Genomic DNA, 11,066 nt, shown 5'->3' with positions numbered 1-11,066 from the left:
GTAATTCAAACCCAGTGTGTTAAATAGCATTTGGATTTTCCCATTCATGAGGCATATATTTGTTTTACAAGTTCTATGTCTCCATCTCCCCACTCTGTCTGATTTTCCCTGAGCAGATTGTCATACTGAGTCTATCATGGATTTATCTGTTCATTTTATATGTCTCTAACTAGAATTAACTCCTCATAGGGATGGAAACGAGGCTTTCCTCACTGGTAAGTCTTCTCCTTCAGAATAACACTGGAAAATGAAGCATTTCACGGTATTTATTGAATAATGATGAAAACTTAGTAATTAATGGAAAGATGTGTTACTATGCCCCTATTAAATTTGCTTTTTCAAATTATTGCAGATATACAAAAGTTGCAAAGGCTGATGAGTCTGAAGTACCAGAGACTAGATAATGAGTTTTCTTTGTAAGAAAAAGAAAGGTAATTAACTATATATGATTAAATATATGTCTGATTTTGATCATGCGTAACTAAACTGTGGAAATTCAATGAAATAGCAGTATAACTTTATGGGCTAACTCCAAAAGAGATGGTAATATAATCCTATTAAAAACAGCAGACTCCCTCAAACCAAGGGACATGCACCAAAAGAAATAACTAAATTGACTCTTCAAAATTGTCATCATGAATAAGGAAAGCCCAACTTGGGTTAAAGGAATCCTAAAGTGAGTGACAGCTAGATTCCATGGAATGCCATGGGTATGAAATTGCCCTAAGGTAAAAACTAGAAAAGTTAATGACTTATAAATGCATTATACTTACTGAAGATGTTAATAACAGGAAAAGTAGACACAGGTCTGTAGGAATTAGATGTTCCCAAAACTTATGTAATTGAAAAAGTCATCTTTAACTTTTTTCTTATTAAAATTTGTCTTCTAACTGTTAAATGTAAGGGCATCAAAAAAGCACAGGTATAGTCTGTAAACACCAGGAATATTGTGGGCAGTGTGGGTTTTTGCAGTGTAATTACGATTGTGCTCTGAGGTCTTGTTTGTTTTCCCTCAAGATGTGACTTAGGACGCCTTGTTCTCTCAGCAGTTTGACTTGTTTATGTAAACTTTGCCATCACTTTTCAGCCTGTGGTTATTACCAACAGAAAACACACCAAAGTGATTGTGCCAAGGGTTTCTAAGGAGGAAGGAAAAGTCAAACAGAAAAAAGAAAATCTCTAAGTGTTAACATTTTCTGTGTTCTAATATTCTAGGTGGTATCTATTTGAAATCAAACTTGAAAGAACAGTTAAAGTTATAAAATTTAATATCATATCAAAATCTGTCTATAGTTTCATTCTCAGAATCCATGTTGTGAAACTGCCATGTGTTTGAAATTCCATTTAACCAGAGAAAGCTACATTTGATACTATATTAAGAATAGAATAAATAACAAATACATTGTATTATATAAGTAGCTATCCATGTCAACATCACTGCACTAAATTGCATTGTATTTCAAGGTTAGGCTGAATATTTAATCTCTATAATAGTCTCACAGATGTGAAGCAGTATGATAGAGTTCTCCAAAACAGGCAGCTATATTATAGTCAAACGGGTTACTTTAATCTTACTAATGCTTTTGAGGCCATGGACTCAGGTTCCAGGAAGCATGACTTTCTACTTAAAACTAGTAGAAATAGGTAGAAAGCAGTACAGTATATCATCTTGAAGAAAAAGTCCCCTTATATTAGGATATGTACCTTTGTTGCTAACTGGATGGGGGGCAACAGGACACAGTCTTCACGATAAGACCATGTTGGCCATGGTAAAAGAAAACAAGAGGAAACTTCAATTTAACTGTCACAGCTGATTTAGCATTGGGAGAAACGCATTGCTTTGGACCATGTGTCTTTAATGATACTAGATTATTTTTGACCAAAGATAATGGAAATTTTATTGGTTTGGCCTAATTAATTCAGTCTGTCAGAGTGGTGAGGTACAAAGAGCAAGACCTTCAGCATTTTCCTAATTTGCTCAAGGAAGTGGCTATTCCTCTTTCTGCTGACTCTAGCTTTTATTCCAGTAATATTTCTCAGTGGAAAAAACACTACAAAGTAAAGTACCATAAAGACTATCGGAGCTTATCTTCCAGAAAGTTTCATATGCTTTGTAACTTGGTACTCAGAAGTAATGTTTGAATCTGAAGTTTTACTTCCCCCTGAAATCTGCCCATCAAAACTTCTCCGGGATATTGATCACTTCTGGATTTCAATCTGTACATGAATCTAGTACTAACTTGGCATTCTGAGTTATGAATTAATAAGAACTTGGTTACATGGAGCAGTGCCTCTTTTTTTTAACCTTTATTCTTCTCATACAGTACATATGGACCACGGCCTCCCCCCTCATCCCTTCCAGTTCCTCCTTCTACCTCCCCTCCCCTAGATCAACTTCTCTTCCCTTCCCAACCCTCAAAAACAGCAGTACTCCCAAGCATAGCTACTAACATGGCCTAACAAGATACAATAAGACTGGACATAAACCCTTATATCACTTCTGAATATGGTAACCCAATAGGAAGAAAGGGACACCCTCACTCCCAGTTTTGAGAGTCCAACAAGAATGCCAGGCTACCCAACCATAAAGGATATGCAGAGTATGTAGCTCAGAATCATACTCGGTCTGTTGTGTTTGCTGCCTCAGTCTCTGTGAGACCGTTGAGCCCTACTTAGTTAATTCTGTGGGCCATGATCTTGTGGTGGCCTTGACTCCACTGGATCCTACAATCCCTCCTCCCCATCTTCCGCCGGGTTTCCCCTGACTCAATAACTCCACCTAGTGTTTCACTGTGGGTCTCTTCATCTGCTCCTACTAGTTGTTAGTTTGTGCCTCTCTAATAGCAATTGGGCTAGGCACTCATCTGTCTGTTAGTATAGTAGAATATCATTATGAATCATTTCATTGGCTTTTTCCCCCTGATCTTATTTGTTTCTATCCTGGGTCTCTGGGCTGTCTTACTTCTGGTTCCCAGCCACCCAGGCAGTATCAGGCACAGGCTCTCACTCATGACGTGATCCTCTAATTGTACCAGTGATGGGTTGGCTACCCTCACAAGCTCTGTGACACCATTGCCCCAGCATGTCTTGCAAGCAGGAGAGATTACAGCTTGAAGGTTTTGTGGTTGGGTTGATGTCCCAGTTTCACTGCTAGCAGCCTGGCCTGGTTACAAAAGATAGGCCAGTGCCTCTTAGAGTAACTCATTAAAGTAACTGTATTATTCAATTCACATAAATATTACTAACTCATAAAATCATCTAGTCCATAGGAAGCAATAAACATGTACAATTCATTCAGTTGATATCCAAAGTGGTTTGAGAGTCAGGCAGAGGAGATTCCATCTAAATATTGGTACAAAAGGTAGAGTCCTAGGAAACTCGGGAGTGTTGTTAGGCTTCAACCAAAGAGTTAACATGTGGAAAAGGGTAATGGAATTGGTAAATGAGAAATGTTACAAACATTTCAAATAACAAGTGTATGATGAATTAGGGAAAGTGTGTGTGTACAGAGATGTCTTAACACTTACAGAGAAAGAAAAAAAGGTGGATTTTAGATAGAAAAACCAGATGTCTCAAATATCTTGCTTGCTATTGCTCTAGATGTACACACCTGTCACATTTTCTGCTTCCCAGCAACAGCTATGAACAGCATTGTCTTACCACTGATATCTCTCAGTGAAGACAACTATTTTTCCTGTGGGAAAAAGAATATACTAGGATGGAAAAATATATAACCTGTAATTGAAGAGTTCTTTGCATGTCCTGTCAAAGTCCAATAAAATCCTCCAAGAGGATTCATAGCCTTATAAAAATTGTATAACTGGGTGGATTATTTAAAGTCGTAGTAAAAATAGTGTGTGTTTTTTTCGTTTATGTGCTTACATTAGAAAACTTAATGATATCAAAATAATAAAAAAAAATCAAGAAGTCCTTCCATAGTTGAATTATGACTGAGCAGCTGAAGAATAGGGCTGTCCAGGAGTAGAGCCAAATTAATCTTCAGTAGGCATCTTGAATATTCACTAAGTTCTTTAAAAAAATATATGCATCATGCTTTATATGTACCTGTGGATATCACATAAGCTATAGAAGATGAGAAGATATACAGTAGTCTTTATGTAGTCATCATGAGACACATGCAAATATCTCAAAGTGAGAATGAAGATGAATGATCAGTAGAAGAATTCTGTAAGCCCACTGAAACAGGGTAGGCAGGACCTTCCCCCATGGAGGTTGCCTGGAACCAGGAATTAAATGTAAATGTGTGGGAATAGAGGACAACACTCTTCTGGGAAGTAGAAACTGAACTGCTAATACTACCAAGATACAAACAGGAATGTATCATAGTAAGGATGAATGTTGCAACAGAAGAGAGAAACAAAACATGATGGACAGCCTGACTTTACAGACAGTAGAAATTGAACCGCTCATGCTACTAAGATGCAGATATGAATGTATGAATACAAAGAGCTAATCATTAAGTAAGGATGAATGCAATGATAGAATAGATAAACAAACCATGAAGGAATCTTGGAAGAAAGTTATAAGTGATGGAAAAATTAAGAGGATGTGAGTACATGCTAAGGAACTATAACTGTAAACAAGTAGTTCTCATCCTTCCAGACACATAGGATCACTGGGGGGAAAACAATTTGATTTTCCTTAAATAAAACAGGAAAATGTACTTTGTAAACTTGACTCAACCTTCTCCTCTTGTTCACAATTCAGTTCCTCCTGTTTACATCCTCTACAAAGCTTTTTGTTGAATTATCAGTAAGCAAATAGTCTCATGGATAAATGTCCTATATTCTCTTGTGTCACATGCAGAGCTGAAAGAATATTCTCCCATGGTACCTTAACATCTGAACTGAAAGCCCTACAGGCCCCAGAGGCCCTGGGAGACTAAGACTCCAGCATGGTGACAGATGGGAATAATCAAATGCAGACATGGCACTTAGCTGGAAGACACATGACAGTCAGCTGGCATTCACTTAGAGAATTCATAGGATTCAGAGTGCAGTAACAAACTCAGTATTTCTTGGTTTTGCTCTGTGATGAAGATGTACTGCCAGCCTGACTGTAGGAAGTTGGAAGACTGATTTTATGCTATTTTAAGCAATGTTGTGTTTCCTCATCTTTAAGTCATCAGCCTTCATCATTGCATTTTTGGGTGTCTTCACTATCCTGTTGTTCCCCAAATCACATCTTTATAAAGATAATCTAGGCTGATTTTCACCAAGCCTCATAATGTAAAGTATCTCATTTTTACACTTTGAAGTTTCCATTATTTCAAGTAAGTATTATCATGCAAAGAATCTTGTTTTATAGGGTTTTGTCCCTAACTTTCAGTCAACAATTTTTGTTTCTTCATTGATTATTTGTTCCACATTCATCTAGAAGTCTTCCTTAATATTTGAGATTGGTAAGTGGCACAGATATTATGTATGCATATATTTTAACATTTTTATATATGTATAAATGCATGTATGGTGGCAAGTGTTTACCTGTTGTATGCAGGTCCACGTGAGCATGGGTTTCATGTCCATGTGTATGCGCGGAAACCAGAGGAGGACATTAAATAGCTTCTCCATCATTCTAATCTACTCATTTGGAGACACTGTCTCCAAGTGTACCCAGTGCTATGCGAGGCCAGTAAAGCCTGATGATTCTCTGACTCTGCATTCTATAGCAGTGGGCTTTCTGGCATTAGTGGTGAAACATAGCATTTTACATCCATGAACACAGGTCCTCATGTTGGCATAGTAAATTCTCCTACCCACTAAGGGTCTTCAACAACCCCTATGTATGTATTTTATCTCCTTATATCTATTGTATAAATATGTATCCATATACATGATATATATGCATTATCTATATGACTAGATAGTCTACGTTTGTTTCTCATTTCACACAAAGATTTTACACTTTAAAAATAAAAGCAATTCACAAGGTAGATTATAATTTGGCTACTGTTCAAATTTTTACATGTTTCTGGTATTGATAACTAATTCTGAAGAATGACTAGAAAATTATAGCCATATACTATCTTCCATAAGTTAGCCTTTAAAAGGTCTAACTTCATCCTAAAATTTAAGCATTTGGATTACTCTGAATTCTCCAGATAAATGAAATTATTAGAATATACAGGATTACAGAATTATTATGAGCAATGAGGAATATGGATTACAGAGGCTGGCAAGTTCCTCGAGATTTTTTCTCATCAAACTGAAGATTCATGAGAACATTATCATTCCACCTTCATGCCATCAGGATGATGATACAGCAGGAAACTCCCTCTGACACGTGAAGGCTCAACTTTTTGTCATATTTGGCCTTTTAGCTAACTGGATGTGTTCATATATACAATTTCTCCTCCACATAGTTTGATAAAATAAATTACTCAGAAATATTCCTAGTATTTTTGGGCCCCTCCATGTCCAAGGGAGGCTAACATATGAAAAGATACGGATGCCGATGATCTCAGAAGAATGATTCATTGACATAGAAATTTTCAAACCATTGACTGGCATAGTGCCAAGCAGCATCTCATATAAATTTCTTATACATGTTTAATTCTGAAACAGACAAACTTACAAGTCACACTCACACTTATTGCTCATGTATGTTTCTCCTTCCTGTGGATATTTTTAATAGTATTAAAAATAAAAGTCAAAAGGAGGGGGCAGTAAAGTATATTTCACAAAAGCTGAAGGGGGCATTATGTGGGTAGTGGAAGGGGACCAGCAAATGGGAATGGGGCAGGGAGGACAATGAGAGAGGAGGAAGAACCAGGGAGAATGATATGTGCTTGGAAATGTCATAACAAAGACCATTACTTTGTATGCTTACTACAACATAATTAAAAAGTATTAAAATGCAAATGTCAATGAAAGAGTAGAAATAGTCTTAATTTTTCAGTAAGCATGTACACAAAAAACTTCTGCATGTAAATTCTAGATACAAAGAAGACAAAGGTCAACAAGGAAAAGTTAGTTGCAAGCAAATATATTTCATCACTGAAATGTGTGGCCAAGAAAACAGAATAAACTGTCTCTCATTTGGTTCTCTGGTAAATGTTACTTTTAATTTAATTTAACTGAAAGACATATTGGCCAATGAATTAAAGTAATACCAAGGGACATTCAAATGTCTCCTGTAAATTGTGCTTTGTCAGGTCTGACTCAACTATGTTAGTTTAATGTCGATTCCAAAGTTTTAACTTTTATTGAAACTTTATATGGGGGAAATTGTAAATTTACATGAATTTGGGTATAACACTGAGTCTTAGTTTTCTATTACTGGGAAGAGACACCATGACCATGGCAACTCTCGTAAAAGAAAACATTTATTTGGGGCTTGCTTACAATTTCAGAGGCTTAGTCAATTATCCTCCTGGTTGGAGGGAAAGGCAGCAAGCAGACATGGTTGCTAAGAGCTATATATCTTGATCTAGAAGCAGCAGGAAAAGAAAGAGACAACATGCCTGGCTTGAGCATTTGAAACCCCAAAGCCCACCCTCTAGTGACATGCTTCCTTCAACAAGGCCACACACTGTCAAATAGTATCACTTCGTAATGACTAAGCATTCAAACACAGGAGCCTATGGGAGTCATTCTGTATAAACCTCCACATGATGGCAAATTGCGGCACCCTTCACCTAGATTCTAAAATATGACTGTCTTGAGTAGCTAGAAAAATAACACAGTACAGGAATCCACATTGATACAACCTATTAACATTATTTAGATTTTGTCATTTTTAATAACCTTATTCAAAATTACACATTTGTTTTCTTTGTGTTTATATAATTGTAATATATATATATATATATATATATATATATATATATTTTACTATGTATACATTATGTATATATGGATTTGTACAATTACTATCTGACAAAAGACTTTAAATTTTTCTGTTTCAAAGATAACTGATTATCACCCTAAGAAGCCAGTTATTAAAAGGAGTTGGAAAGTTTACTATTTCCCAGTGAATAGAATAAAAAGAGACAAAACAGAAGTAGAGAAAGCATAGTTAGGGCATGAAGACTGACCAAGTATTTTATATGGACCCATCCTCCAGCACATCCCTTTCAAGAGTCACTAAAGTAGAAACTGTGTTATTCTTTGGCTAGTGTATGCCTAGACTTTCAATGATATACAATTTCTTTGTCATGAATTGTTTGTTGGCACATTGATCCATGTACCAAATGCAATCAAGAAACAGCAATGTAAGTGCCCTTCATCTCAACTAGCTGGGCAAGGCTCCTTAGTTACTGACGCCTTCTTCCAGGTCTGCTCAGTCAGACTAAAGTCAAGATGATCTGAGTATTTGTTTTGTTTTGTTTATGTGTACAGATTTGTATTTGTGCAAGTGAGGGGCAGCAGAGGCCAGAAAATGGTCTCAAGTTCCCAGAAGCTGGAGTTACTGGTGGTTGTTAGCCACTTGGCAAGGAAACTGAGACCAGAACTCTGTTCTTCTGGAAAAGCAGTGCATGCTCTCATAACCAACTCCTCATCCCCAGGATCTGAGGCTGCAGTCATACTCTGCAGGTGTGTATGAGCACGCCAAGCTATCCTGTTCAGCCCTCAGATTGTTTAGCTATGACACTGATTGCTTTTGCTTAATAGCTATTCAGAACCATGAAAACAATATACAAAAGTATTCAATGTAGTTTGCATGTAGAAATCCTTAGTATTCATTTGTCTTTTTCCCACCTTGCACTTACTTTCTCTTCATCAATCAGATTTACTTCAAGCATGCCTAGCTCAGGATGTAAGTTACTCCTGCTGCTTTGCTCCTCAGATGCAGGACTGTGGACTTGTCTCCCACTATTTTCAGTAACGTTTAACTTTCGTAGTGTGTGGTTATTCTACTAACATCTGGTTCCTGCATCAGCTTACTAGCTTGCCCATGAATCTATGCCATTGCTCAGATTTTCATAAAATAAACTCCTTAAAATAATGACCAAAAAATTACAATACAGTTAATGGGAGGGCTGACTGTGGTCACATAAGGCTGTCATCCCAGTAGTCAGGAGACTAAGTCATGTGATGGAACTTAAGTTAATAAATAGCCCTTATAGCAAGGCTTTGGAGATATATATATATATATATATATATATATATATATATATATATATATATATATTAGAGACAGAAAGAGAGGGACAGAGAGAGATAGAGAGACAGCTGAAAGAGAGATTTTGAACAAAAAGCACAAACCTATATTTATATGAACATCTTTGAAATGCTTAGGGAAAAGTATACTAAGAAAAATATCATATCTGAGTGACAAAACTGACAAAGACTTTTTGCTTGCAAGGAGATCAAGAATAGGAATTATCTACAATTAAGAACACTTTATAAGGCAAAACTAATTGGAATATACAGAGTAAAATAAGCAATGGCTGGCCAGTAAAGACATAAATACACAGATAAAAAAGCTAGAAACACATTGATTTGTGGGGATTATAGATTCCAAATGGCTGTCATACCTACATCTGATTAACAAGTACATGTGTCATGAACTGAACATAATTTAAAATAATTAATACATACATCTTTGTATAATTGCCTCCCTTTGGCTATGGGTGAGCCATGTCGCTTGCTTCCAGCTATTAGACTATAGAAAGGTGAAATGATTTGTACAGTTGGCTGTCATCATTAATTAGATGGTACTCATTCGGCCAAAAAGGAAGACAGCTTGCAATGGTGAGAGCCAATCAGACTTTCTCGGAGGCACTGCTTGGTAAGCATAGGTGCATTTTCAGCTTCTATTTGTCTATGCAAACTGCTGTGTAGACTGTGTGGTTGATCTCTATGAGAGTCCCAGTTTTACAATCATAAAATAGTGTGCCAATCAGCATGAAAATTCTTTCTTGAAAATCTGTAAAACTGCTGTTGTTTTTGGCTTGTCACATCCCTAAGCTCACGTGGTTTGATCTGTATAGAAAGTGAGTTTTAAATAACATTGTAGACATAGGTAATCCTTTTTTTACTGTCTGAAGAAGCATGCAGTGCCTCTGAAACTCACATGCTCAGGCACAACTCAGAGGGCTCTCTACTCAGGACCAAGTGGGTGTAAGTATGCGGTACGTAGGAAAGGGTCTTCATGTAGAGGCAGATAAGGTTCTTCCTCCTTATCAAATGAGTTTGTATAGAATTCCCATGTCAGTTCTTTTGCTCATTTTATTTTCTTAATCATATAATCCTATATTACCTTAGGAAATCATTTTATCTAAAGTGTTATAAGTTGACTAAGTACATAGATAGAAATTACTTGGTCTTATTATAATACATAATATTGTGTTTCTTATCCTGTAAATAAGCATCAAGTAATGAAAAAATGTTTTAAGATAATTCCAAAGAAAGTTAATTATTTGCTATCTAATGTAAGCCAATTAAATCATTTTGTAAAGTATATAGGACCAGTGAAATACTTTAAAGGGTTAGGGCGCTTGCCACCAAACGAAGTGACCTAAGTTCAAACCCCAGAAACCACTGGTCAGAAAGAGAGAACAATTTCCACAAGTGAGTCCTCTGAACTTTATACAAATTATATGGCATGTGCTTGTCACCCCAAAAATTAAATAGATAAACCTATTGAAATATTACCACATGAATAAGAAATATCTGCAGCAATACATTCATTGTCCTCTGGAAGATGTTCTGATACGCAAACCTCAACAACTTAAGTTTGCTCAACCCTTTTGTGTGGCTACAAAAACAACAAAAGAGAAACTTGTCCTGTTTTTAAGGTAGCGGAAAAACTGAACTGAGGGCTGTTTGTGAGATGTTGTGTGCTTCACTGACCCTTTGCCCAGACCCTGTGTTCATTTATAACAAACTTACTTGTCACGAATTCCAGCTCAAAGTGCGTGTGAATAGTGGAATACATAAGAAAAAGCTACTTAAGCATCTGGCAGAAAAATACTGATAATTATGGTGTTTCAAGTCAATTTGTTTCTCTTTGAGATTTTCTTTGAAAGTATACATGAAACGTGTAAAAGGGAAACTGATTGCTTCCTAAGGGTAAACAGCTCTCAATGATAGAAGTAATTT

Source organism: Grammomys surdaster, unplaced genomic scaffold (assembly GCF_004785775.1).
Source record: "Grammomys surdaster isolate TR1022 unplaced genomic scaffold, NIH_TR_1.0 125833, whole genome shotgun sequence".
In the NCBI taxonomy this organism is placed as follows: domain Eukaryota; kingdom Metazoa; phylum Chordata; class Mammalia; order Rodentia; family Muridae; genus Grammomys; species Grammomys surdaster.
This window is presented reverse-complemented; position numbering follows the sequence as displayed.